Genomic DNA, 26027 nt, shown 5'->3' with positions numbered 1-26027 from the left:
GTGCGATTTACTGCATCAACAGAGATCAGAACATCATAGAGACCAGAGCCCCTGGCTGCAGCCGCAGCTGTGCATGTTTACTTGTGTAATTACCTAAGGATAAATGGACATTTTTCAGGAGTATAATAGTCACGATGTCGTGTTTCGTCAAAGGTTAAGTAAATATTCCGGATATTTTCTTTCACATTAAAAATCAGCCCCCGTTCGTTTTCTCGCTGCGTGTGATATTCAGCAGGAAGCTACGCTGTACCTTTTCATTGGGAGGTGGGACCTCAACCCTTTATAATAAAGTTATAATAAAGCTATATATAAAAAGTTCATAAATTACTGATGCTAAAATTGTCGTCCCCCTGCTTTTCTGTGAGATGCAACACAATTACATTTTATACACTAAAATAAAACACGAGGATGAACATTGAAGAAACGATGAACAATTTTACAAGTGCTGTCGGGCTCAGGCATGAATTTTTCTTCTGTGAGATTATTCGAGCCCTCAAACATCGCCAGAAACCAATGGAAGTTAACACGCCTGGATTGCACAAATAAATTCCGAGCCGGCCACCAGACCCGAGCTCTGTCTACAGTCAGTACGTTTTCTAAAGTGCATGTTTACCAACTGCTTTAATAACAGCTAATTGAGTTGATTATTTCCCCCTCTGATTGACTGGGCTGCCTTGCAAAAAAGAATCTGTGGGTAGAACATGACTGTTAAAGAGTTCTTAGTAATTGCAAAGGAAATAATACTGCCCACGATTTCTCACTCCAGCATCTGCAGGCTGGTCACTGTGTCCAGAGCCATCTCCCCGGTCCAAGATTGCCAGCACCGTCTGCTGTCGGATATACGGACTTGGAATCAGTGTTTTCTGGGTCCATTTTGATGCTTTTTTTTTAATATAACATTTTACAACTCCATCCAATGTGTTCAAACAAAAAACAGAACCTACAGCTGCCTGGCGTCGCAATGGGTTCATTCCAAACACCAACAATTGTTAATCTTATTTAAACAAAACGTTTATTATTTTATTTTAAAGATATCCAACCAAAGGCACTGGAATAAGATATTTATATTTACCTGTACACTGGGTTCCCCGTTATTTCCCCCCCCATAAATCGATGCGGTGTAGTTTTCTTTTGTTTTGAAACGCAGCAATTATGCTAACGTTGTCATCCTGGCGGACTTGGCAGCACTGTGAAATGTACAACGCCGGGGATTGTCGGACCCCAAATCGTTTGAAATTCACATCTTCACATGACGATTGTGAATATGAACTTTTCCACCGTTGAGATCCGCGGTTCTGTTAACATACAGTAAACATGATTATATCCCACAGGTTCGGGGTTCCTTCAAAAAGTGCAGGCAGGAGGCGTGTTGTTCTCAGTCCCTCTCCCTCTCACAGATCCTTCCTTGGGAACCTGCTCGCGTTATTCCCCATCAAGATAGCAAGGCTACAAGCCGCATTTCCATTCAGAACTCCCTCACAAAACCCAGCACAATGCGCCCATCTGAAAAACCCGGCTGAAATATTTGGTTGAGCAGGATTCTCGATAGGTCAGTAACGTAGGTACCGTTCTGCATTGGTGTGACAGAGCCGCCAGTCAATCACCCTTCGGTAAGAACACGTACACCAGTCTGCCTGACACCTACTGCTTGCAACAGAAGCCAGGGCTGTCTGCTTAACATCCTGGAACAGTGACAGGTAAGTTACCAGGTTCTTGCCTTCCAGTTTCCTTTTATGTCTATCTTTCACCGTCCTTTCCCCATCTCTTTCGTCCTCTCTGTCTATCCATGTCCTTTCACAGATGATTGTCTTTGGGCAGTGGGATGCGATACTGCAGGCTGCAATGCCCGTGTGGTGTTGTGATGTAGCTTACATCACCCAGCTGAGGAGGATAGAATTTGTGAAACAATCCCCATGTTCTCACGGCTCAGAATAGACAACATTTAGGACATGCTCTAGACCAATTCTTAACCAATATAGTACTGGACACGGGACTGAAACTGGGAACACTTGGGCTGGCTCCACACCCTTCAAAGGAAGAACGAACTTGGATTTACAAAGCACCTTTGACAACCTCAGGTCATTCAAAAGCACTTTACAGCCAATGAAGTGCTTTTGAAGTCTAGTCACTGGTGTAATGTAGGAAACACAGCCGCTGATTTGTGCACAGCAGGCTCCCACAAACAGCAATGAAACAAATAATCAGGTCATGTGTTTTTAGGTGTTGGTTGGGGATAATTGCTGCCCAGGACACTGGGAGAAAATAGCAAAGATTAGGAGGAGCATTTTCATTGAAAGAACCCCCAAACACCAATCAAGATTAAATTAAAAATCATTTCATTATTTGAAATTAAATTTGTTTTCCCAAACTACACCTAGAGTAATGTGTACAGTTTTGGTCTCCTTACCCAGGGAAGAATATACTTGCCTTTGATGTGCTGCAGTGAAGGCTCACTGGATTGATTCTGGGATGAGAGGACTGTCCTATGAGGAGAGATTGTGTAGAAGGGGTCTATATTCTCTGGAGTTTAGAAGAATGAGAGATGATTTCATTGAAACGTATACGTTTTTAGAGGGCTTGACAGGGTAGATATTGAGAGGTTGTTTCCCCTGGCTGGAGAGTCTAGAACTACTGGCCACAGTCATAGGATAAGGGGTCGGCCATTTAGCACTGAGATGAGGAGAAATTTCTTCACTCAGAGCGTTGTGAATCTTTGGAATTCTCCACCCCAGAGGGCTGTAGATGCTGAGGAGTTGAGAATATTCAAGACTGAGATCGAGTCTGAGGGAATGAAGGGATTTGGGGATAGGGCGGGAAAGTGAAGTTGATATAGAAGTTCAGCCATGATCTCATTGAATGGCGGAGCAGGCTCGAGGGGCCATATGGCCCACTCCTGCTCCTATTTATTATGTTCTTATGTCTCTGTAGGGAAAAGAGAAAACAATTTAAAGTTAAATATCTTCTGTAAGGTAAGTATTTTACTTTACCAGATGGAAAGAAAAGTACACTTACCTTCTCATTTAGGTTTTACTTGTGACTTATTTTGTTTAGCATCATGCTGCAATTCTTATTTCCTGCTTCCTCACAAAATACTTCCAGTTTCTTGAATATTTTTTGTGGGGTGTGGGAGATTTCCTTTGTGCACTAGCAATAGCACAATTGTAGAGAATAGGTTTAAGAGGAAATCCTCTGCCTGTATGATGTAATTACACTGGCCAGTGCGATACTGAGCCACACAATCGGCGGCGTCCCAAGTTTGAATCCCAACCTGCGCTGAGTTAGCTGATTTTTGGCAGCATGGCATTTGGAGTGCTATAATAGGCCTCACCGCTCTGGACTAGGGAGGGGGCAACTCAACCAAGGTCCCTGATCCCTATTCAGTAACCCCTGCAGAAAAGTGTACTTGTACAAATGTCAGCTGAATATTGGACATAGCACTGATTTCTCCCCCAGCACCCAGCCCCTCATTTGAATAGTCTACCAACATTCACATCAAGGCTCACACATGATTCAAGAGGTGAGCAGGCTTGCATGAAATTAAATATCAGTATGTGCTTGCATCTTCGGGAGAGATTGGGATGAAATTGAGAGGGAAAAAAAAGCAGGATAAAAAGAATATTCTGTTAATAGACTTCATTGTCTCAAAGATTGAGACCATCTGATCAACTGCCTCTGCCACTTCCCTTCTTTCCCCTAGCCCACCGGGACAAACTTTTTCTGAGGTTCCCCCCTGCCCTGAATTCGCATCTTTCTCCAGTTTCTCTCTGATCTCCCCTCTTGACCTCTCCATGCTCATCTTGTTCATGAGACCCACTTCCTGCTCCGTTGATCATATTCTCACTAAACTGCTGACCTCTCAGCTTCCTTTTCTGGCTCCTGTTGTGTATGCATGCCTGTTTACTGTGTGATGTCTGCAACATTGAATGTACCCTTGTACTGTACACATCTTACCGGTACACTAGAGGATGCTGTTGCTGGAGACCCAGGGTTTGCCTGCACACGGCAGGTAACCCAGTATAAAAAGGAACACACAGCTTGTTGTCAGCACTCAGGAGCTGCTAATAAAAGACTGCAGGTCTGCACAGTTTAAGTACCATACCCTGCCTTGTGGAGTCATTACTAAAGGTGCCTACATACACTACAACTGGCGACGGGAATACGGGATCACGAACTACACGCTCAACATGTCTAACCTCAGCAAACTTCAGCAATTTACAGAGGGGGAAGATGGGATGCTTTTGTGGAAAGATTGGAATACTTCTTTATAGCCAACAACCTGGACGTGGACACACCGGCCACACTACTGAACAAATGCAGGGCCATCCTGCTTAGCAGTTGTGGGCCCACCATTTACAGTCTCGTCAGGGTCTTACTAGCCCCGGAGAAGACAACCACCAAGAGCTATGAGGAACTTGTAACAATCATACAGGAACAACTAAAATTGAAAGAAAGCATCCTCACAGTCAGGCACCGGTTCTACACTTACTGGCGACCTGAGGGCCAAGAAATTGCCAAGTATGCTGCACACTTAAGAAGACTAGCTGCACCGTGTGAGTTTGGCGACCACCTTAATGAAGCACTAAGGGACATATTTGTCATCGGAATCGGCCACGAAGGCTTCCTACACAAATTGCTCTCGGCTGACATTACGGTCACCCTGCAGAAAGCAATTCAAGTGAGCCAGGCCTACATGGTTTCAGCCAGCGACTCCAGGCGAATACTGACCCAGGACTCTAAACTGGCAAGCGCAGTGCACCGCATGGACACTTCTAAAGGCAGAAATGCTGCCCCGAGTCCCGCAACCCTGAGTCCGCCACATGGGGCAAACCGGATGGCCCCGTGCTGGCGCCGTGGAGGAAACCACAGGGCCCACCAGTGCTGCTACAAAGACTGCAAAGGCTGCAAAGAAAAAGGGCACCTTCAGAGAATGTGCAAAAAAGGCTGTACTCACTGTGTCTCTGATGAGTTGGCTAATCACCGGGGCTCCGACACAGATGAAGATGAAACTGCTCTAACCCGGGGAGAAGAGTATGGAATCTTTACCTGCTCCAACGGAAGTTCTCCGTGGATGATGGAAGCGGACATCGACGGGGTCCCAGTCTCCATGAAGATCGACACACGGGCGAGCCAGTCTGTGATGAGCCAAAAGACCTTTGAAAAAATTTGGAGGAATCCTGCCACTCGACCAAAACTGCTCAACTATACCAAAGGTAAAATCCAAATCGTTGGCAGTGTAGACGTCCAGGTCTCCCAGGACAGTGTGTTGCACAAACTTCCCCTGTGGATTGTAGCCGGCGATGGTCCCACGCTGCTGGGCAGGAATTGGATGAACCGGGTCCACATCAGGCTGTGGTGCTGTGGAAGAAAATAGCACCACAGCCTGCCTGCAGCAAGACCACAGAATGACTGCAGCACCACAAGCATGTGGAAGAAAAGAGCACAACAGCCTGCCTGCAACAAGACCTCAAAATGACTGCAGCACCACAAGAATGTGGAAGAAAAGAGCACCACAAAATGGCTGCAGCACACCAAGCAGCAGGCAGCAGAACTCCTTCATGCCATGAGGAGCATCATGTGACATTGAGCGGCCAATCAGATCTGAAAGCTCCCTTAAAGGGGACCGATAACCAAAAAAATTTAAAGGGGAAGTTCCAACTATTTGAGTACATAGACTTTAAAGCTAAAGATGCAATTAAAGGGTGCAAGTATGGAAATGTATGCAATGTAACCATGAATTGTAATGCTAGTTTAACTAATGTGACTAATGAGATGAATGCAGGTGCCAGTATGGTTAAGAACACGTTTATTATGCTTAACAATAATGATAGAGATTGTGAAATGCCTAATGTATCCATGTCTGTTGAAACCAGGACACCCAAAAGTGATGCAAATGCTAGAATGTATAATGCAGGCTTGACTATGTGTGATCAGAGCCAAGGTGTCATGTATGCCGGTAGGACACTGCCAAAGGACATTGGGTCCTACAGGGACCATGCTAATGCCAATGGAATCCCGCTGTGGGAGACCCCCAGGTCCAGCAGGCTACCTGACCATGTAGCCTGGACCTTTGGAACGAATGTGATGCCCCTTGCAGGACACACACACATGCAGTGGGAGCAGACCCACTACAGGGACAATGGTCAATGGGCAGCCCAGCCACCACCAATGGCAACCGGCACCAGACTAGCCCTACAGCCCCTGGCCACCAGGGCCAACACCAGAAGTATGAGGCCAATACCCTCCAGCTTTCCTGGCAAACCCTGGGATGACCTGACCCTCATCCCCATTGGTGGACAAGGAGCCCACCCAGTCTTGTGGCCCTGCCCACCACCCCGCAACTACCCACATCACAGTGTATACACACCACCCACTGCCGCCGTGGTTACCTCCCCAAGGGATCCCACAACAGTGACACCCGCTTGGTTTGTGTGTGAGGGAGGGGAAACGTATGAGGCCAGCCTCAAGCACAGGGGTTACACCTGGCAATGACACAACCCTCACCACAACCTTCCATAGTACACCACTGATCACCTCCCCTGGTCATGACAACTAGGATATGAAAAATGCTCAGGGGGGAGTATTGTTGTGTATGCATGCCTGTTTACTATGTGATGTCTGTAACACTGCATGCAACATTGTACACCTTAGTGGTACACTAGAGGGTGCTGTTGCTGGAGACCCAGGGGTTGCCTGCACACGGCAGGTAACCCAGTATAAAAAGGAACACACAGCTTGTTGTCAGCACTCAGGAGCTGCTGGTAAAAGACTGCAGGTCTACACAGTTAAAGCACCATATCCTGCCTCGTGGAGTCATTACTAAAGGTGCCTACATACACTACAGCTCCCATGTTAGCTGACATTGTTAATGGTTCTCTCTCCTCAGGTACTGTTCCCCTCTCCTTCAAATCTGCTGTCATCACCCCTCTCCTCAAAAAAACAATCTTGACCCCACTGTGCTTGCAAACTACCACCCCATCTCCATCCTCCCTTTCCTCTCCAAAGTACTTGAACATGATGTTGCCTCCCAAATCCATGCCCATCTTTCCCGGAACTCTATGTTTGAATCCCTTCAATCTGGTTTCTGTCCCTGCCACAGTTCTGAAACGGCACTCATCATAGCTACAAATGACATCCTGACAAAAGTAAACTATTCCTCTTTGTCCTTCTTGACCTGTCAGCAGCCTTTGACACAGCTGACCACTGCATCATCCTCCAATGCCTCTTTACCACCGTCCAGCCATATAGCAGTGCCTGGTCTCCCGTAGTCCTGGACCCCCTTGCCATTGGACCAAGACCTCGCTCAGCTAAGCCCGTGTGATAGCCGGCATGCAACGATCACCCCACGTTAAAAGAAATCATGCACAGGCATCTTCCACTCCTCTAACATGAAGTTCGGGACCTGGAACATCAGGACCCTCATGGACAACCCCAACAGCGACATACCGGAACGCTGCACCACCATAGTTGCCCAGGAACTTAGATGCTTTGATATCGACATCGCAGCCCTAAGCAAGACCCGGCGGGCAGGGGAAGGCCAGCTCAAGGAACAAGGTGGAGGTTACAGCTTCTTCTGGAAAGGGAAGCCAGAGGCAGAACGCCGCCTCCACGGAGTCGGCTTCGCCATCAAAAACGAGCCGGTCGACCGCCTCAAAGATTCCCACTGCGGGACTAACGAACGCCTCACCCTATTCTGGAACCAGTGCACCACAGTCATCAATACTTATGCCCCAACACTCGATGCAACAGATGAGACCAAAGAGGGTTTTTACTCCAATCTCGAAAAATCCCTGACCTGCATCTCCACGGGTGACAAACTGATCCTTCTCGGCGACTTCAACGCCAGGGTCGGCAGAGACACAGACCTCTGGGGAGGCGTGATTGGCAGAGAGGGGGTAGGGAAAGCCAACTCCAGTGGTACCCTACTCCTGACAAAATGCCTAGAGCATCACCAACACTTTGTTCCGCCAGAGGGACAAATACAAGGCATTGTGGCAACACCCTCACTCCAAACATTGGCACCTGTTCGACTATGTCATCGTCCGAGCCAGGGATCGCAAGGATGTGCGCATCACCCATACCATGACAGGAGCTGATGACTGTTAGACAGACCACCACCTAATCTGATCCATCATTGACATCAACATAGCCCCAAAGTGAAGGGGGCAGCTGAAGCAGAGTAGCGAAAAAGTCAATGCCGGGGCACTTAAGGACCCAGCTATGAGAGCCCTTTACAGTCAGCGCCTCACAGCTAACCTGGCGTGCCTTGATGACCCCGAGATGAAGAATGTCCACAGCACTTGGTCTGCCCTCCAGGCCTCCATAACCAGTGTCTGCAAGGAGATGCTCCGTCACTCAACCAGGAAACACCAGGCCTGGGTTTGATGAGAATGATCAGGAGATTTAAGAACTAATACATTGCATGTGCAGGACATTTTTGAGCCTTAAACAGCAAGCCAACTCTGGTGCAGCAAAGCAGCATTACAGACGGCTAAAGGCTAAGGTCCAACAAAAAATCTGGGATCTAAAGAACAGGTGGTGGACGGAGAAAGCGTCGAGGAGGAGGCGGCATGGTGAGTCGGGAGGCCTATAAAATGCCCAACAGTTGGGGAGCGGCAGCATCGAGGAGGAGGCCAGCCAGTGCAGCTGCAGGGAGGGAAGGCAAAAAAGTAGAAAGAAATCGAAGGGTGACGTCACAGTCAAGGGGGTAAGTGATTGGCTGATGATTGGTGTAGGTGTTTTTCTTTTTCTTTTCCTTTATCAGTAGATAACCTTTATCATTGTTGCCAAATTAAATTAATCTAAGGGTTAAGTCATGGCAGGAGAGCTCGGACATGTGTCATGCTCCTCCTGTGCTATGTGGGAACTCAGGGACTACATGTGCAGGAAGTGAATCCTGCTGCAGCTCCTGACAGACCGCATTACGGCACTGGAGCTGTGCATGGATTCACTCTGGAGCATTCGCAATGCTGAGGATATCGTGAATAGCACGTTCAGTGAGTTGGTCACACCGCAGTCAAAGGATACAAAGGCAGAGAGGGAATGGGTGACCAGCAGGAAGAGCAGTGGAAGGAAGGTAGGGCAGGTGTCCCCTGTGGTCATCTCCCTGCAAAACAGATAAACCGTTTTGGATACTGTTGGGGGAGATAACTCATCAGGGGAGGGCACCATGGGTGGCTCTGCTGCACAGGAGGGCAGGAAAAAGAGTGGGAGAGCTATAGTGATAGGGGATTCTACTGTAAGGGGAATAGATAGACGTTTCTGCGGCCGCAACCGAGACTCCAGGATGGTATGTTGCCTCCCTGGTGCAAGGGTCAAGGATGTCTCGGAGCGGCTGCAGGACATTTTGGAGGGGAAGGGTGAACAGCCAGTTGTCGTGGTGCATATAGGTACTAACGATATAGGTAAAAAATGGAATGGGGTCCTACAAGCTGAATTTAGGGAGCTCGGAGTTAAATTAAAAAGCAGGATCTCAAAGGTAGTAATCTCAGGATTGTTGCCAGTGCTACGTGCTAGTCAGAGTAGGAATCGCAGGATAGGTCAGATGAATATGTGGCTTGAGGAGTGTTGCAGGAGGGAGGGATTCAAATTCCTGGGACATTGGAACCGGTTCTGGGGGAGGTGGGACCAGTACAAACCGGACGGTCTGCACTTGGGCAGGACCGGAACCAATGTCTTAGGGGGAGTGTTTGCTAGTGCTGTTGGGGAGGGTATAAACTAATATGGCAGGGGGATGGGAACCTATGCAGGGAGACAGAGGGAAGTAAAATGGGGGCAGAAGCAAAAGATAGAAAGAAGAAAAGTAAAAGTGGAGGGCAGAGAAACCCAAGGCAAAAATCAAAAAGGGCCACATTACAGCAAAATTCTAAAGAGGCAAAGGGTGCTAAAAAGACAAGCCTGAAGGCTCTGTGCCTCAACGCGAGGAGTATTCGTAATAAGGTGGCTGAATTAACTGCGTAGGCAGCTATTAATGAATATGATCTCATTGGCATTACGGAGACATGGCTCCAGGGTGACCAAGGCTGGGAACTCAACATCCAGGGGTATTCAGGAAGGATAGACAGAAAGGAAAAGGAGGTGGGGTAGCATTGCTGGTTAAAGAGGAAATTAACGCAATAGTAAGGAAGGACATTAACTTGGATGATGTGGAATATCAAAGGGCAGAAAACGATAGTGGGAGTTGTGTACAGACCACCAAACAATAGTAGTGAGGTTAGGGACAGCATCAAACAAGAAATTAGGGATGCGTGCAATAAAGGTACAGCAGTTATCATGGGCGACTTTAATCTACATATAGATTGGGCTAACCAAACTGGTAGCAATACAGTGGAGGAGGATTTCCTGTAGTGTATTAGGGATGGTTTTCTAGACCAATATGTCGAGGAACCAACTCGAGGGCTGGCCATCCTAGACTGGGTGATGTGTAATGAGAAAAGACTAATTAGCAATCTTGTTGTGCGAGGCCCCCTGGGGAAGAGAGATCATAATGTGGTAGAATTCCTTATTAAGATGGAGAGTGACAGTGTTAATTCAGAGACGAGGGTCCTGAACTTAAGGAAAGGTAACTTCGAAGGTATGAGACGTGAATTGGCTAGAATAGACTGGCGAATGATACTTAAAGGGTTGACGGTGGATAGGCAATGGCAGACATTTAAATATCACATGGATGAACTTCAACAATTGTACATCCTTCTGGAGTAAAAATAAAACGGGGAAGGTGGCTCAACCGTGTGTAACAAGGGAAATTCGGGATAGTGTTAAATCCAAGTAAGAGGCATATAAATCGGCCAGAAAAAGCAGCAAACCTGAGGACTGGGAGAAATTTAGAATCCAGCAGAGGAGGACAAAGTGTTTAATTAGGAGGAAGAAAATAGAGTATGAGAGGAAGCTTGCTCCATAGCATAAAAACTGACTGCAAAAACTTCGATAGATATGTGAAGAGAAAGAGATTAGTGAAAACAAACTTAGATCCCTTGCACTCAGAACCAAGTGAATTTATAATGGGGAACAGAGAAATGGCAGACCAATTGAACAAATACTTTGGTTCTGTCTTCACGAAGGAAGACACAAATACCCTTCCGGAAATACTAGGGGACAGAGGATCTAGCGAGAAGGAAGTACTAAAGGAAATCCTTATTAGTCAGGAAATTGTGTTGAGGAAATTGATGGGATTGAAGGCCGATAAATCCCCAGGGCCTGATATGCTGCATCCCAGAGTACTTAAGGAAGTGGCCCTAGAAATAGAGGATGCATTGGTGATCATTTTCCAACAGTCTATTGACTCTGGATCAGTTCCTATGGACTGGAGGGTCGCTAATGTAACAGCACTTTTTAAAAAAGGAGGGAGAGAGAAAACGGGAATTATTGACCAGTTAGCCTGGCATCGGTAGTGGGGAAAATGTTGGAATCAATTATTAAAGATGAAATAGCAGCGCATTTGGAAAGCAGTGACAGGATCGGTCCAAGTCAGCATGGATTTATGAAAGGGAAATCATGCTTGACAAATCTTCTAGAATTTTTTGAGGATGTAACTAGTAGAGTGGACAAGGGAGAACCAGTAGATGTGGTGTATTTGGACTTTCAAAAAGCTTTTGACAAGGTCCCACACAAGAGATTGTTGTGCAAAATCAAAGCACATGATATTGGGGGTAATGTATTGACATGGATAGAGAACTGGTTGGCAGACAGGAAGTAGAGAGTTGGGATAAACGAGTCCTTTTCAGAATGGCAGGCAGTGACTAATGGGGTGCCGCAGGGCTCAGTGCTGGGACCCCAGCTATTTACAATATACATCAATGATTTAGATGAAGGAATTGAGTGTAATATCTCCAAGTTTGCAGATGACACTAAGCTGGGTGGTGGTGTGAGCTGTGAGGAGGACGCTAAGAGGCTACAGGTTGACTTGGATAGGTTAGGTGAGTGGGCAAATGCATGGCAGATGCAGTATAATGTGCATAAATGTGAGGTTATCCACTTTGGTGGCAAAATATTATCTGAATGGCGGCAGATTAGGAAAAGGAGAGGTGCAACGAGACCTGGGTGTCATGCTACTTCAGTCATTGAAAGTTGGCATGCAGGTATAGTAGGCGGTAAAGAAGGCAAATGGCATGTTGGCCTTCATAGCTAGGGGATTTGAGTATAGGAGCAGGGAGGTCTTACTGCAGTTGTACAGGGCCTTGGTGAGGCCTCACCCGAAATATTGTGTTCAGTTTTGGTCTCCTAATCTGAGGAAGGACATTCTTGCTATTGAGGGAGTGCAGCGAATGTTCACCAGACTGATTCACGGGATGGCTGGATTGACATATGAGGAGAGACTGGATCGACTGGGACTGTATTCACTGGAGTTCAGAAGAATGAGAGGGGATCTCATAGAAACATATAAAATTCTGACGGGACTGGACAGGTTAGATGCAGGAAGAATGTTCCCAATGTTGGAGAAGTCCAGAACCAGGGGTCACAGTCTAAGGATAAGGGGTAGGCCATTTAGGACCGAGATGAAGAAAAACTTCTTCACTCAGAGAGTTGTGAACCTGTGGAATTCTCTACCGCAGGAAGTTTTTGATGCCATTTCATTAGATATATTCAAGAGGGAGCTAAATATAGCACTTATGGCTGAAGCGATCAAGGGGTATGGAGAGAAAGCAGAAAACGGGTACTGAGGTTAATGATCAGCCATGATTTTATTGAATGGTGGTGCAGGCTCGAAGGGCTGAATGGCCTACTCCTGCACCTATTTTCTATGTTTTTATGTTTCTATGTAGGAGAGACAGCAGCTGGCTGACAGCCATGATGTGCGAGGATTCTTCACTGCAGCCAAGGCCACATACGGACCAAACTCCAAAGGCCCCACCCCACTTCTGGCCAAGAATGGGGAAACACTCATCAAGGACACTGAGGCAGCCAGGGCCCGCTGGAAGGAATACTTTGAAGATCTCCTCAATTGAGACTCTGCCTTTGACTCGAGTGTTCTCAACTCCATTCCGCAGCATGCTACTAGCCACCACCTCAGTGAGACCCCAACACTGCATGAGGTAGAAAAGGCCTTAAGACAGCTAAAAATCAAAAAGGAGCGGATGCAATCCTTGCTGAGGCACTGAAGTATGACGGAGAGGCACGACTGGCATGAATACACAACCTCATCTCCCTCCAGATGAGAGAGGAGAGCATGCCGGGAGATCTTCGAGATGCAGTTTAAAAAAGGGGACAAGTCCGACTGCGGCAACTACAGAGGAATCTCCCTGCTATCAACCACTGGGAAAGTCGTCGCTAGAGTCCTCCTCAACCGTCTTCTCCCCGTGGCCGAGGAGCTCCTCCCGGAGTCGCAGTGCGAATTTCGTCCCCTCTGGGGCACAACGGACATGATTTTTGCAGCGCGACAGCTGCAGGAAAAATGCAGGGAACAGCGCCAGCCCTTATACATGGCCTTCTTCGACCTTACAAAGGCCTTTGACACTGTCAACCGCGAGGATCTATGGAGCGTCCTCCTCCGTTTTGGATGCCCCCAAAAGTACGTCACCATCCTCCGCCTGCTCCACGTCGACATGCAGGCCGTGATCCTTACCTACGGATCCATCACAGACCCAATTCACGTCCGGACCGAGGTCAAGCAGAGCTGCGTCATCTCCCCAACCCTCTTCTCAATCTTCCTCGCTGCCATGTTTCACCTCATAGTTGATAAACTCCCCGCTGGAGTGGAACTAAACTACAGAACCAGTGGGAAGTTGTTCAACTTTGCCGACTCGAGGCCAGGTCCAAGACCATTCCAACCTCTGTCATCGAGCTACAGTACGTGGGCGACGCCTGCGTCTGTGCACACACACAAGCTGAACTCCAGGACATAGTCGACATATTTACCGAGGCGTATGAAAGCATGGGCCTTACGCTAAACATTAGTAAGACAAAGGTCCTCCACCAACCTGTCCTCGCCACGCAACACTGCGCCCCAGACATCAAGATCCACGGTGTGGCCCTGGACAACGTGGACCACTTCCCCTATCTCGGGAACCTCCTATCAACAAGAGCAGTCATTGACAACGAGATCCAACACCGCCTCCAGTACGCCAGTGCAGCTTTCGGCCACCTGAGGAAAAGTGTGTTTGAAGACCAGTCCCTCAAAACTGTTACCAAGCTCATGGTCTACAGGGCCGTAGTAATACCCACCCTCCTGTATGGCTCAGAGATGTGGACCATGTACAGTAGACACCTCACGTCGCTGGAGAAATACCACCAGCGATGTCTCCGCAAGATCCTGCAAATCCCCTGGGAGGACAGATGCACAAACATTAGCTCTGCTGGGCAGGCCACATAGTTCACATGCAAGACACAAGACTCCCAAAGCAAGCGCTCTACTCGGAACTCGTCCACGGCAGTACCCAAAGGCGGGCGGAGGAAACGTTACAAGGACACGCTGAAAACCTCCCTGATAAAGTGCGACATCCCCACTACACCTGGGAGTCCCTGGCCATAGACCGCCCGAAGTGGAGGAAGTGCATTCTGGAGGGTGCTGAGCTCCTCGAGTATTGTCGCCGAGAGCATGCAGAAATCAAGCGCAGGCAGTGGAAGGAACGTGCGGCATACCAGGCTCCCTGCCACCCTTTCCCTCAATGACTATTTGTCCCACGTGTGACAGTGACCTTGGTTCTCGTATTGGACTGTACAGCCTCATGCTAAGAACTCATGCTAAGAGTGGTAGCAAGTCTTCCTCGATTCTGAGGGACTGCCTATGATGATGATGACCATCGTCCAGCTGGGTGGGACTACACTCACCTGGTTCCATTCTTATCTAGCTAATCGTAGCCAGAATATCACCTGCAATGGCTTCTCTTCCCATTTCCGCATCGTTACTTTTGGTGTCCCCCAAGGATCTATCCTTGGCCTCCTCCTGTTTCTGATCTATATGCTGCCCCTTGGTGACATCATCTGAAAACACAGCATCAGTTTCCACATGTATGCTGACGACACCCAGCTCTACCTCACCACCATTTCACTCGACCCCTCCATGATCTCTAAATTGTCAGACTGCTTGTCCGACATCCAGTACTGGATGAGCAGAAATTTTCTCCAATTAAATATTGGGAAGACCAAAGCTATTGTCTTTGGTCCCTGCCACAAAACTGCGTTCCCTAGCCAACGACTCCATCCCTCTCCCTAGCATCTGTCTGAGGCTGAACCAGATTGTTCTCAACCTAGGTGTCATATTTGACCCTGAACCACCTATTTCCACCTCTGTAATTGCCCGTCTCCGCCCCTGTCTCTGCTCAGCTGCTGCTGAAACCCTCATCCATGCCTTTGTTATCTCTAGACTTGACTATTCCAACGCACTCCTGGCTGGCCTCCCACATTCTACCCTACATAAACTTGAGGTCATCTAAAACTCAGCAGCCCGTGTCCTAACTCACACCAAGTCCCGTTTACCCAACGCCCCTGTGCTCGCTGACCTACATTGGCTCCCGGTTACGCAATGCCTCAATTTCAAAATTCTCATCATTGTTTACAAATCCCTCCATGGCCTCGCCCTTCCCTATCTCTATAATCTCCTTCAGCCTCACAATCCCCCGAGATATCTGTGCTCCTCAAATTCTACCCTCTTGAGCATCCCTGATTATAATCGTACAACCATTGGTGGCGTGTCTTCAGCTGCCTGGGCCCTAAGCTCTGGAACTCCCTCCCTAAACCTCTCCGCCTCTCTACCTCTCTCTCCTCCTTTAGGATGCTCCTTAAAACCTAGCTCTTTGACCAAGCTTTTGGTCATCTGCCTTAATTTCTTCTTATGTGGCTTGGTGTCAAATTAATTCTTTTTGTCTTTTAACATTCCTGTGGAGTGCTTTGGGACATTTTACTACATTAAAGGTGCTATATAAATACAAGTTGTTGTTGTTGTTGTTATCTTAACCCTGCTAGTACTGACATGTTAATCACAGAGTGGAACTCAGTGTCATTTATAAACCTCGGTAGATTCAACGTGATTGAAAGAAGGAAATAATCTCTCTGCCCTGAAAACTGTGATCAAGTGGTTTCTGACAATCTCAACTTCATTAATAGTGAGCAGACCAAATATGAAACAAATGATCCCAATTAGAAGAGTACTCAGGGAGTATCTAAGCATCGTCACAGGTATTCTAAACCCAGTCACATCCAGTCAGACATTGACAACGAGATCCAACACCGCCTCCAGTGCGTCTGTGCAGCCTTCGGCCGCCTGAGGAAAAGAATGATTGAAGATCGGGCCCTCAAAACTGCCACCAAGCTCATAGTCTACAGGGCTTTAGTGATACCCACCCTCCTGAATGGCACAGAGACATGGACCGTGTACAGTAGACACCTCAAGTCACTGGAGAAATACCACCAACGATGTCTCCGCAGGTTCCTACAAATCCCCTGGGAGGACAGACGCACCAACATTAGTGTCCTCAACCAGGCCAACATCCCCAGAATTGAAGTACTGACCACATTTGATCAGCTCCGCTGGGCAGGCCACATTGTTCGCATGCCAGGCACGAGACTCCCAAAGCAAGCGTTCTACTTGGATTCCTTCACGGCAAACGAGCCAAAGGTGGGCAGTGGAAACATTACAAGGACACCCTCAAATCCGCCCTGTTAAAGTGCAACATCCCCACTGACACCTGGGAGTCCCTGGCCAAAGACCGCCCTAAGTGGAGGAAGTGCATCCGGGAGGGCGCTGAGCACCTTGAGTCTCATCGCTGAGAGCAAGCAGAAATCAAGCGCAGGCAGCGGTACGAACGTGTGGCAAACCAGTCCCAACCACCCTTTCCCTTAATGACTATCTGTCCCATCTATGACAGGGACTGTGGCTCTCGTATTGGACTGTTCAGCCACCTATGGACTCGTTTTTAGAGTGGAAGCAAGTCTTCCTCGATTCCGAGGGACTGCCTATGATGACATTTCCTAAATTACCTCCACTCGACTCTCTTTTATCCTCTACCACTACATGCTTCTAGTTACAATTTGAAAATTAAATGAACCTGAATTAAATTTAAGGAATTATTGGTACATGAACATGCATGTACATAGTTATAGGCACAATATTTAACGATGAATGAGAAGTAAAGCAACATTTTATTGTACCATATTGAGTTAAATGTTTTGTGCATTACTCTTCAGCCTCAGAGATTGTGCTTTGAACTATATTTTGATTTTTAACAATTTTTTATCTACCATCAATGCATAGAATCATTCAGGATTAATTTTCTCCCAGTACCGACCGTATGAAATTACTTTGAGTTACTATCAATGATCATCGACATAGGCAGTCGCTCGAAATCGAGGAAGACTTGCTTCCACTCAAAAAGTGAGTTCTCAGGTGACTGAACAGCCCAATACGGGAATTACAGTCTCTGTCACAGGTGGGGCAGACAGTGATTGGAGGAAAGGGTGAGTGGGGAGTCTGGTTTGCCGCACGCTCCTTCCGCTGCCTGTGCTTGTTTTCTGCATGCTCTCGACGACGAGACTCGAGGTGCTCAGCGCCCTCCCGGATGCACTTCCTCCACTTAGGGCAGTCTTTGGCCAGGGACGTTGGGGATGTTGGTGGGGATGTTGCACTTTATCAAGGAGGTTTTGAGGGTGTCCTGGAAATGTTTCCTTTGCCCACATGTGGCTCGTTTGCCATGTAGGAGTGCCGAGTAGAGCACTTGCTTTGGGAATCTCGTGTTGGGCATGTGAACAATGTGGCTCACCAAACGGAGCTGGTCGAGTGTGGTCAGTGCTTCAATGCTGGGGATGTTGGACTGATCGAAAACACTGACGTTGGTGTGTCTGGAGCTCGGCTGGGTAATAAGCTCTGGATGCTAGTTACTCTAACCTTGATCTGCTCCATTTCTACAATTATTACCAGATAATTGGTTCCAGGTACAGAGGAAATTACAATGAGCCACATTCGCTACAACATAATTTACAGGAAAGTGGGTCTGGTACCGCTTTAAAAAAACAATTGTGTTCATCAAAGTGAAGGATACTAGTGCTAGACACTGGAATGCTTCTCATTTCAAGCCCCCAGTATTAACATAATCACCTCCAAATCAACTACATCTTGGGTTAAGTTCAGAGTAAAGCCAAACTATCCCTGGCCACCAACAAGGTAGCATTTCTGGAGCAGGTTGTTCCTGATTATTTTAAGGCCTGTGCTTGCCTGAAACCTCCTTATTATAATGATGATGCCTCTTTAAGAGCTGTCCCATTGATGAAATGGCTCGTGCAAGCATTCAAAGCATTTATATTCTAACAAACTTACCACACAAGTTATTTAGAACAAATTTAAAAGTAGATCGGAATTTTCACAGCTCTAAGTAATTTGCTTGGTGTCTTCTGTATAGATTTTCAAGATCCAATTAGCTGATTCATTGCTTCTGTGTTAACAAACTAAAATATTAGTCAGTATATGGGCTGATTGTCCTCCTAAATTCTGCTATCACCACTTAGATGCCAATTGGAAGCTGATCAAGATAATGGTTATACTGACAACAAAATATTCATTTAATATAAAATGTTTAATTTTGATTGTAATCTGATAGTTATACTCATGATTCAGAGCTGTCAATATCAAGGAACTTTTAGGAGTGACATTCATGATCAGTAAGCGCCAATCAAAATAAGCCACATTTTAAAATCAAAATTGTTCAATTGTCACTGCTATGAATGGTGCTTGGCAAGTCTTGGTTTGATTGTTACAGTGTGCGAGTGACTCCATCATTGTGACTAATGTCATTTGAATTCAATAGATAATATAAAGTGGCATTGATGGACACTGTTACTATCATAAAGGAGGACAAGATTTAAACTGTATTTTGACAGAAACTAAAATCAATTGCTGAAAACTGTCTGAAATCAAGTGAAGATGAATCTGCTAAGTAGATGCTTTTGACTATATATATATTGTCCAGCTGTATCATGCTATTGTTGGACAGGCACTGCCTTATGTTGGAACTACAGTGGAACCTGCACTATCCAGGCTCCAATAATTTGCCTTCCCAATTATCTGTGCAAGACATTGCTTGAGTGCAGAGCCACTAATGCCAATCTTCTCCTTCCTGACATACATCAAGCTCATCATCCAGCAAATATGAAATTCAGTTTAGTTATTTGTATTGTACTAGTTATTAGTATGCCATGGGTAGTACTACACCATACTTGCAAGATCAAAGTTTGGGGACTCTTATTATCTACTGAATGTAGTTATTTGTCAAATTCAGTAATTCATTAGGATCCTTCCAGTATAGTGGATAATGGATCTTCCACTGGTCCCATTTAATATTATTCCCCCTCTCTCTTCATCTCTGCCTCTGCCTCTCTATTTGTCTCACTTTGTTATTTAAAACTATATATTTCATTATTTCATCTTCATATCTTGGATCTGTTGCCCCATCTGGTTTTCATTTGCCTCTTTTGCCTCTATCTCTGGGCTCTGTACCCTCCTTACCTCTGGCTCTGTTCTGTCCATTATCCCTGTCTTCCCTCAATCTCTGGCTCTGTTCCCTTTCTGTCTCTGGGCTCTACCCCTCTGCTGTCTTTGGCCTATGTCCCTTTAACTGTGACTTGCTTTTTTCTCTATGCACCCAGTATCGTTGGTCTGTTTTCTGCTGTCTCTAGGCTCTCTCTCTCTCTCTCTCTCTGTCTCTGGGCTCTCTCTCTCTCTCTCTGTCTCTGGGCTCTCTCTCTCTCTCTCTCTCTGTCTCTGTCTCTGGGCTCTCTCTCTCTCTCTGTCTCTGGGCTCTCTCTCTCTCTCTCTCTCTGTCTCTGTCTCTGGGCTCTCTCTCTCTGTCTCTGTCTCTGGGCTCTCTCTCTCTCTCTCTCTCTCTGTCTCTGGGCTCTCTCTCTCTCTCTCTCTCTGTCTGTCTCTGGGCTCTCTCTCTCTCTCTCTCTCTGTCTCTGGGCTCTCACTCTCTCTCTCTCTCTCTCTGTCTCTGGGCTCTCTCTCTCTCTCTCTCTCTCTGTCTCTGGGCTCTCTCTCTCTCTCTCTCTCTCTCTGTCTCTGGGCTCTCTCTTTCTCTCTCTCTCTCTGTTTCTGTCTCTGGGCTCTCTCTCTCTCTCTCTCTGTCTCTGGGCTCTCTCTCTCTCTCTCTCTCTCTCTCTGTCTCTGGGCGCTCTCTCTCTCTCTCTCTCTCTCTGTCTCTGGGCTCTCTCTCTCTCTCTCTCTCTCTGTCTCTGTCTCTGGGCTCTCTCTCTCTCTCTCTCTGTCTCTGGGCTCTCTCTCTCTCTCTCTCTCTCTGTCTCTAGGCTCTCTCTCTCTCTGTCTCTGTCTCTGTCTCTGGGCTCTGTTTTCCCTCCGTCCCTGTCTCTATTTCTGCTTAATTTTGCAGCTCTGTTTCCCACTCCCCCATATCACCCAGCACTCCAGTCACAAATGTTATATTTATGTTATCTGCACAGATTAACATAAGTGAGAGGATAACTGAGATAAACAGCATAGCAGGTGCTAAGGATATATGTCAGATCATTATTAAGTAGTCCAAGCACACTGAATTCATATTCAATTGGAAGATTTAAAAAGAAAGGAAACGTAGATATAAGCTTGCTTTCACAGGGGAATGTGACAAAAATAAACCAAGCAGGTCTTTACGTGGACCTAACATACAAGCCCAACAAGATGGACTAAATGGCTTTTTTCCCATTTGCTTATGTGATATTTTAATACCATTTAAAAAAAATTGATAACCCATGAGGAAATAGCAATGACCATGGTGAAGGACTGAAGATGAGGTGAATTAAGAAGTAGTAGGTAAATTATATTAAACTTGGCTTTTAAAAGCCTGCATATTCTATCCAGAAGGAAAGGCCACAGGTAGGAGTTGAGATCAGTGTTAGATGATTGTAAAATAAAATATGGAGCCAGTGAGTCAATCGGAGGTGTCTCAGATGACATCAACCGAGAAAGACAAAATTGAGCAGTTTAAAATTACAGCAGAACCCAAAGATTAAAGGAATTCCGTTCACACGCTGTCAGCTGTTGACATTATTTGTAATATTGCTGGATCTCCATGACATTGCTCCCAGCATATTGGAAATTAGGTCATTTTATAAGGACAGAAACATTATACCACAATGTATTATTCTACTGCTAAAGGCCACAATGTCTAATTGCTGCAAATAGGTGCTTTCTGGGGTCAATTAGACAGTAATTGTTTCTGTTTTGATTGAAATTGGTTCTAAATCCCTTCTCCCAAGGTCAGCAAAAACATAAGGAAATGATTGACTCTGTTGTTTAGGACCATTGTGGACCTGTAAGAAAGTGGGACTGTTTGAAGTGTGGCATCTGAAATGTGATGAATTCTAAACTGTTATATCTATCTCTATAGAATGGAGCATAATTTAAAAGAGAATTGGCTAAGTATTTTAAAAATATATGAATATAAGGTCGGCATAATATGATAGTTGGAGAGTTCCCACTGACACAGACACAGTGGGCTGAATGGCCTCCTTCTATGCTGTGGTTTCCTCGATTCCATATACATAAAAGCTTTGAGCTCATCAAACTTCAGTCATCACACTTCAGATGTCCCACATTATTAAGCAGTTAGCTGATCTCAGCCAGAGCAACAATCAGAGTGTTACTGTTGGTCTCAGTATCCCTGGGCATGAGAGGGGAGAATCAGTCAGGGTTCTTGCTCTTGATCACTATTCCTGCTGAAAAAACTGGGTATATGGGCATTGAGTGATGGCAGTCAGCACTGGGCTCAGCTGTGATACCTTCCAGATAGAAGCTTGAAACTGTGCCCCCCACCCACCCCCCCAACCTCCACTTCCGCCTCTGCCCCCAGTATGAATGAATCAGGTGAAGAGCAACGAGGGGAAGAGGGTGTACGGTTTGAATCTTTTTGTAGACTTTAGTTATTTTTAAACTACACGTCTGATTCCTTCTGAGTCGAATCAAAATTGTATTCTCAGCATAAACTGAAAAATGAGGGCATTGTTATATTTACTGGTGTGTTTCCCAAATGCTCTAAAGGCTTTGTTGTTGATTTACAATTGTAAGGTAGGCATTTAATGTTGCTTTTGTTCTTTGAGAAAGAAACCTTTGAGGTTTGAAAGATTTGTATGCGTGGTTGTAACATATATAACCCAAAGAAAAGGCATCAGCTCCTCATAGCTGGCACAAAGCTCAAAAGATATCACTTATTTTGAAAATGAAGGCTGATGCAGCTGGGAGTTCTGCAATTTAGTTAGAAAACATAGATTGGTTTCTTTTATAAGACTAACGCCACGTACCAGCACTGGCAATGAGCTTAAACAAAGAAACAGCTGTGATATTTTGTTTAGATTGAAAGAAAGACTGGGAATACTGAAAATATGAAAAAAAAATTTAAAATTCTGAAAATATGCAGCAAGTCATTCAGCATCTGAGAGAGAAAAGATACATTAACATGACACTTCAGCAGAACTCATTTTGTCTTTTCCAGAGAACATTGCATTGACTTGCAATGCAAACCTCAAATGGGCATAGACATACATAAACTGACACACCTTTATCTGACCCGCACACAATTGACATGTGCACATACAGATACACATAATCATACCTGCGATCTCACACACACATGCACACAGATGGGAAGTCCTGTCACCCTGAACGAATCTCCTCAGGATGATAGTTGTTCCCCAAGCTGATTCTGGATTCATAAATAAAAACTTTCAATTTCCAGTTTCTTTAAAAGTCTTGGGGGCGGGGGAAACAAAGTAACTCTCAAATCCTCACATGAGGAGGAAATGCTACGCTTCATCTCCCATTGTAAGGATAAGGGGTAAGCCATTTAGACCGAGATGAGGAGAAACTTCTTCACTCAGAGAGTTGTTAACCTGTGAAATTATCTACTGCAGAGAGTTGTTGATGCCAGTTCGTTAGATACATTCAAGAGAGAGTTAGATATGGCCCTTACGGCTAAAGGGATCAAGGGATATGGAGAGAAAGCGGGAAAGGGGTACTGAAGTGAATGGTCAGCCATGATCTTATTGAATAGTGTTGCAGGCTCGAAAGGCCAAATGGCCTACTCCTGCACCTATTTTCTATGTTTCTATGTTGCACAGATTACTTGCTGGGAAATTCAGCAAACTTCACATTCTCAGAATGCACAGATGTCTTTTAACTGTTGTGAGGTAAAAATATCCAGATGTGACGGGCTGAGACCTTCTAGTAAAAACTTCAACGAAAGCATTAACATACACCATAAACAACTCAATAGATACATTTAATTGTGTTATTTTAAATATGTATTTTATTTCATTTTAAAATTTTGTTTAACGCCCTATTTTGAACATTACAAATGTCAGTTACTGAGGAAAATGTCAGTTACTGAGAAATTTTCAGATGGAGAGTGACAATTCTGCTCAACAATGCCAGTTGTTGGCCAGAGTATGGAACTGCTGGTAGACGCAAGCCAAGCTTTTTAGTAGAGTTGCACAGTCACAGGCTTTTGTGACTGAAAACAACAACAACTTGTATTTATATAGCACCTTTAAAACAACAACAAATACTTAAAAAGCGCCATTAATATAGTGAAACATCCCAAGGCGCTTTACAGGAGAATTATGAGATAATAAATTTGACACGAGCCACATAATTAGAAGTTAGCGCAGGAGACCAAAAGCTTGGTCAAAGAGATAGGTTTTAAGGAGCTTCTTAAAGGAGGAAAGAGAGGTAGCGAGCCGGAGAGGTTTAGGAATGAAAGTTCCAGAGCTTATGGCATAGGCAGCTGAAGGCATGGCTGCCAATGGTTGAGTGATTATAATCAGGGATGCTCAAGAGGGCAGAATTAGAGGAGCACAGACATCTCAGGGAGTTGTGGGGCTGGAGGAGATTACAGAGATAGGGAGGGGCGAGGCCATGGAGGGATTTGAAAATAAGAACGAGAATTTTGAAATCGAAGCATTGCCTAACTGGAAGCCAATGTAGATCAGCGAGCACAGGGGCGATGAGTGAACAGGACTTGATGTGAGTTAGGACATGGGCAGCCGCAAGGGCGGAGACGGGCAATGTTACGGAGGTCGAAATAGGCGGTCTTAGTTATGCTGGGGATATGTGGTTTCAGGGTCCAATATGACACTAAGGTTGTGAACAGTCTGGTTCAGCTTCAGACAGAAGTTGGGGAGAGGGCTGGAGTCAATGGCTAGGAAATGGAGTTTGTGGCGGAGACTGAAAACAATGGTTTTGGTCTTCCCAATATTCAATTGGAAAAAATTTCTGCTCATCCAGAACTGGATGTCGGACAAGTTTCTGACAATTTAGAGACCTTGGAGGGATCGAGGGAAGTGGTAGTGAGGTTGAGCTGGGTGTTATCAGTGTACAAGTGGAAACTGACGCTGTGTTTTCGGATGATGTCGCCAAGGGGCAACCTGTTGATGAGAAATAGGAGGGGGCCAAGGATAGATCCTTGGGGGACATCAGCGGTAATGATGTGGGGTGGGAAGAGAAGCCGTTGCAGGTGATTTGCTCGATACAATAAGATAGATAAGAATGGAACCAGGCAAGTGCAGTCCCACCCAGCTGGACGATAGTGGAGAGGCGTTGGTGAAAGATAGCGTGGTCAACAGTGTCAAAAGCTGCAGACAAGTCAAGAAGGATGTGGAGATAGTTTGCCTTTGTCACAGTCACAAAGGATGTCATTTGTGACTTTGATGAGTGCCATTTTGGAACTGTGGCAGGCACGGAAACCGGATTGGAGGGATTCAAACATGGAATTGCGGGAAAGATGGGTACGGATTTGGGAGGCGACAACACATTCAAGGACTTTGGAGAGGAAAGGAAGGTGGTAATTTGCAAGGACGGAGGGGTCGAGGGTTGTTTTTTTGAGGAGAGGGGTGATGACGGTAGATTTGAGGGAGAGGGGGGACAGTATCTGAGGAGAGAGAACCGTTAACAATGTCAGCTAACATGGGAACCAGAAAAGGAAGTTGGGTGGTCAGCAGTTTGGTGGGAATAGGGTCAAGGGAGCAGGAAGTGGGTCTCATAGACAGGATGAGCTCGGAAAGGTCATGAGGGGAGATTGGAGAGAAACTGGAAAAAGATGTGAGGTCAGGGCTCGGGCAGCGGGGGTCCTTAGAGGAGGTTTGGCCTGATGGGCTAGGGGAAGGAAGGCAAGAAGCAGAGGTGACCAAATGGATGGTCTCAAGCTTAGAGACAAAGATGTCCATGAGCTCCTCACACAGTGTCTGAGGTGAGGGTGGGGACTGGGGAGAGGGGTTTAACGAGATGATTAACAGTGGAGAATTGAAGCCGGGGTTTATCTTTACATTCCAGAATGATTCTAGAATAGTGAACGATTTTGCCAGACGAGAGCAGGACCTGATAATGCTTTATGTGTTCCAGCCAGATCTGGCAGTGAATGGCTAAACCAGTCGTCCATCATATCTGTTCAAGTCTGCATCACTTGGACTAAAGGGAGCAAAGATCAGCCAGGGTGAGAGAGAGTAATTGTTTTAACAGGGACTAGGGCATCAAAGGTGGTGGTGTAGGTGGGATTGAGCAGATATGTGGCTGCAGAAATGTCATGGTGAATGAAGGGCCAAAGGCTGAACAGTTGGGAGTTCATAAGTGCAGTTGTAAGAGAGTTGGGAGATAATTTTTTCCAGGGGCAGACACAGAAGGAGATAGGGTCGGGGGGTGGATGGAAGGAGGAGGTGGGTGGAGAGTGATACGAGGAAGTGGTCACAGATGGCCTTATCTGCGATTGACACGATGGGAGTAACGAGGCCACGAGAGATGGCAAGGTCAAGGGGAATGGCTGTGAATATGGGTTGGGGAGTTTACATGGAGGGAGAGATTAAGGGAGGATAGGAGGCTAGTGAGCTCAGAGGAGAGAGAGCACGATGAATTGAGATGGAGGTTGAAATCACCGAGGATAAAACCATGATAAAGAGTTGAGTGCTGTAAATGGGAAAACATTATTAGAGAACCACATGCAGGTATCAGAGGTTATTACTAATTTTACATGGCGTGATCACAATTTACAACTTTTAACCATTTTAAATTCCTATCTATGCATTTATAATGGTTTTTTCTAATGTAAATTGATCACACTGTAATT

This window comes from Pristiophorus japonicus, chromosome 6 (genome assembly GCF_044704955.1).
Source record: "Pristiophorus japonicus isolate sPriJap1 chromosome 6, sPriJap1.hap1, whole genome shotgun sequence".
Lineage (NCBI taxonomy): Eukaryota > Metazoa > Chordata > Chondrichthyes > Pristiophoridae > Pristiophorus > Pristiophorus japonicus.
This window is presented reverse-complemented; position numbering follows the sequence as displayed.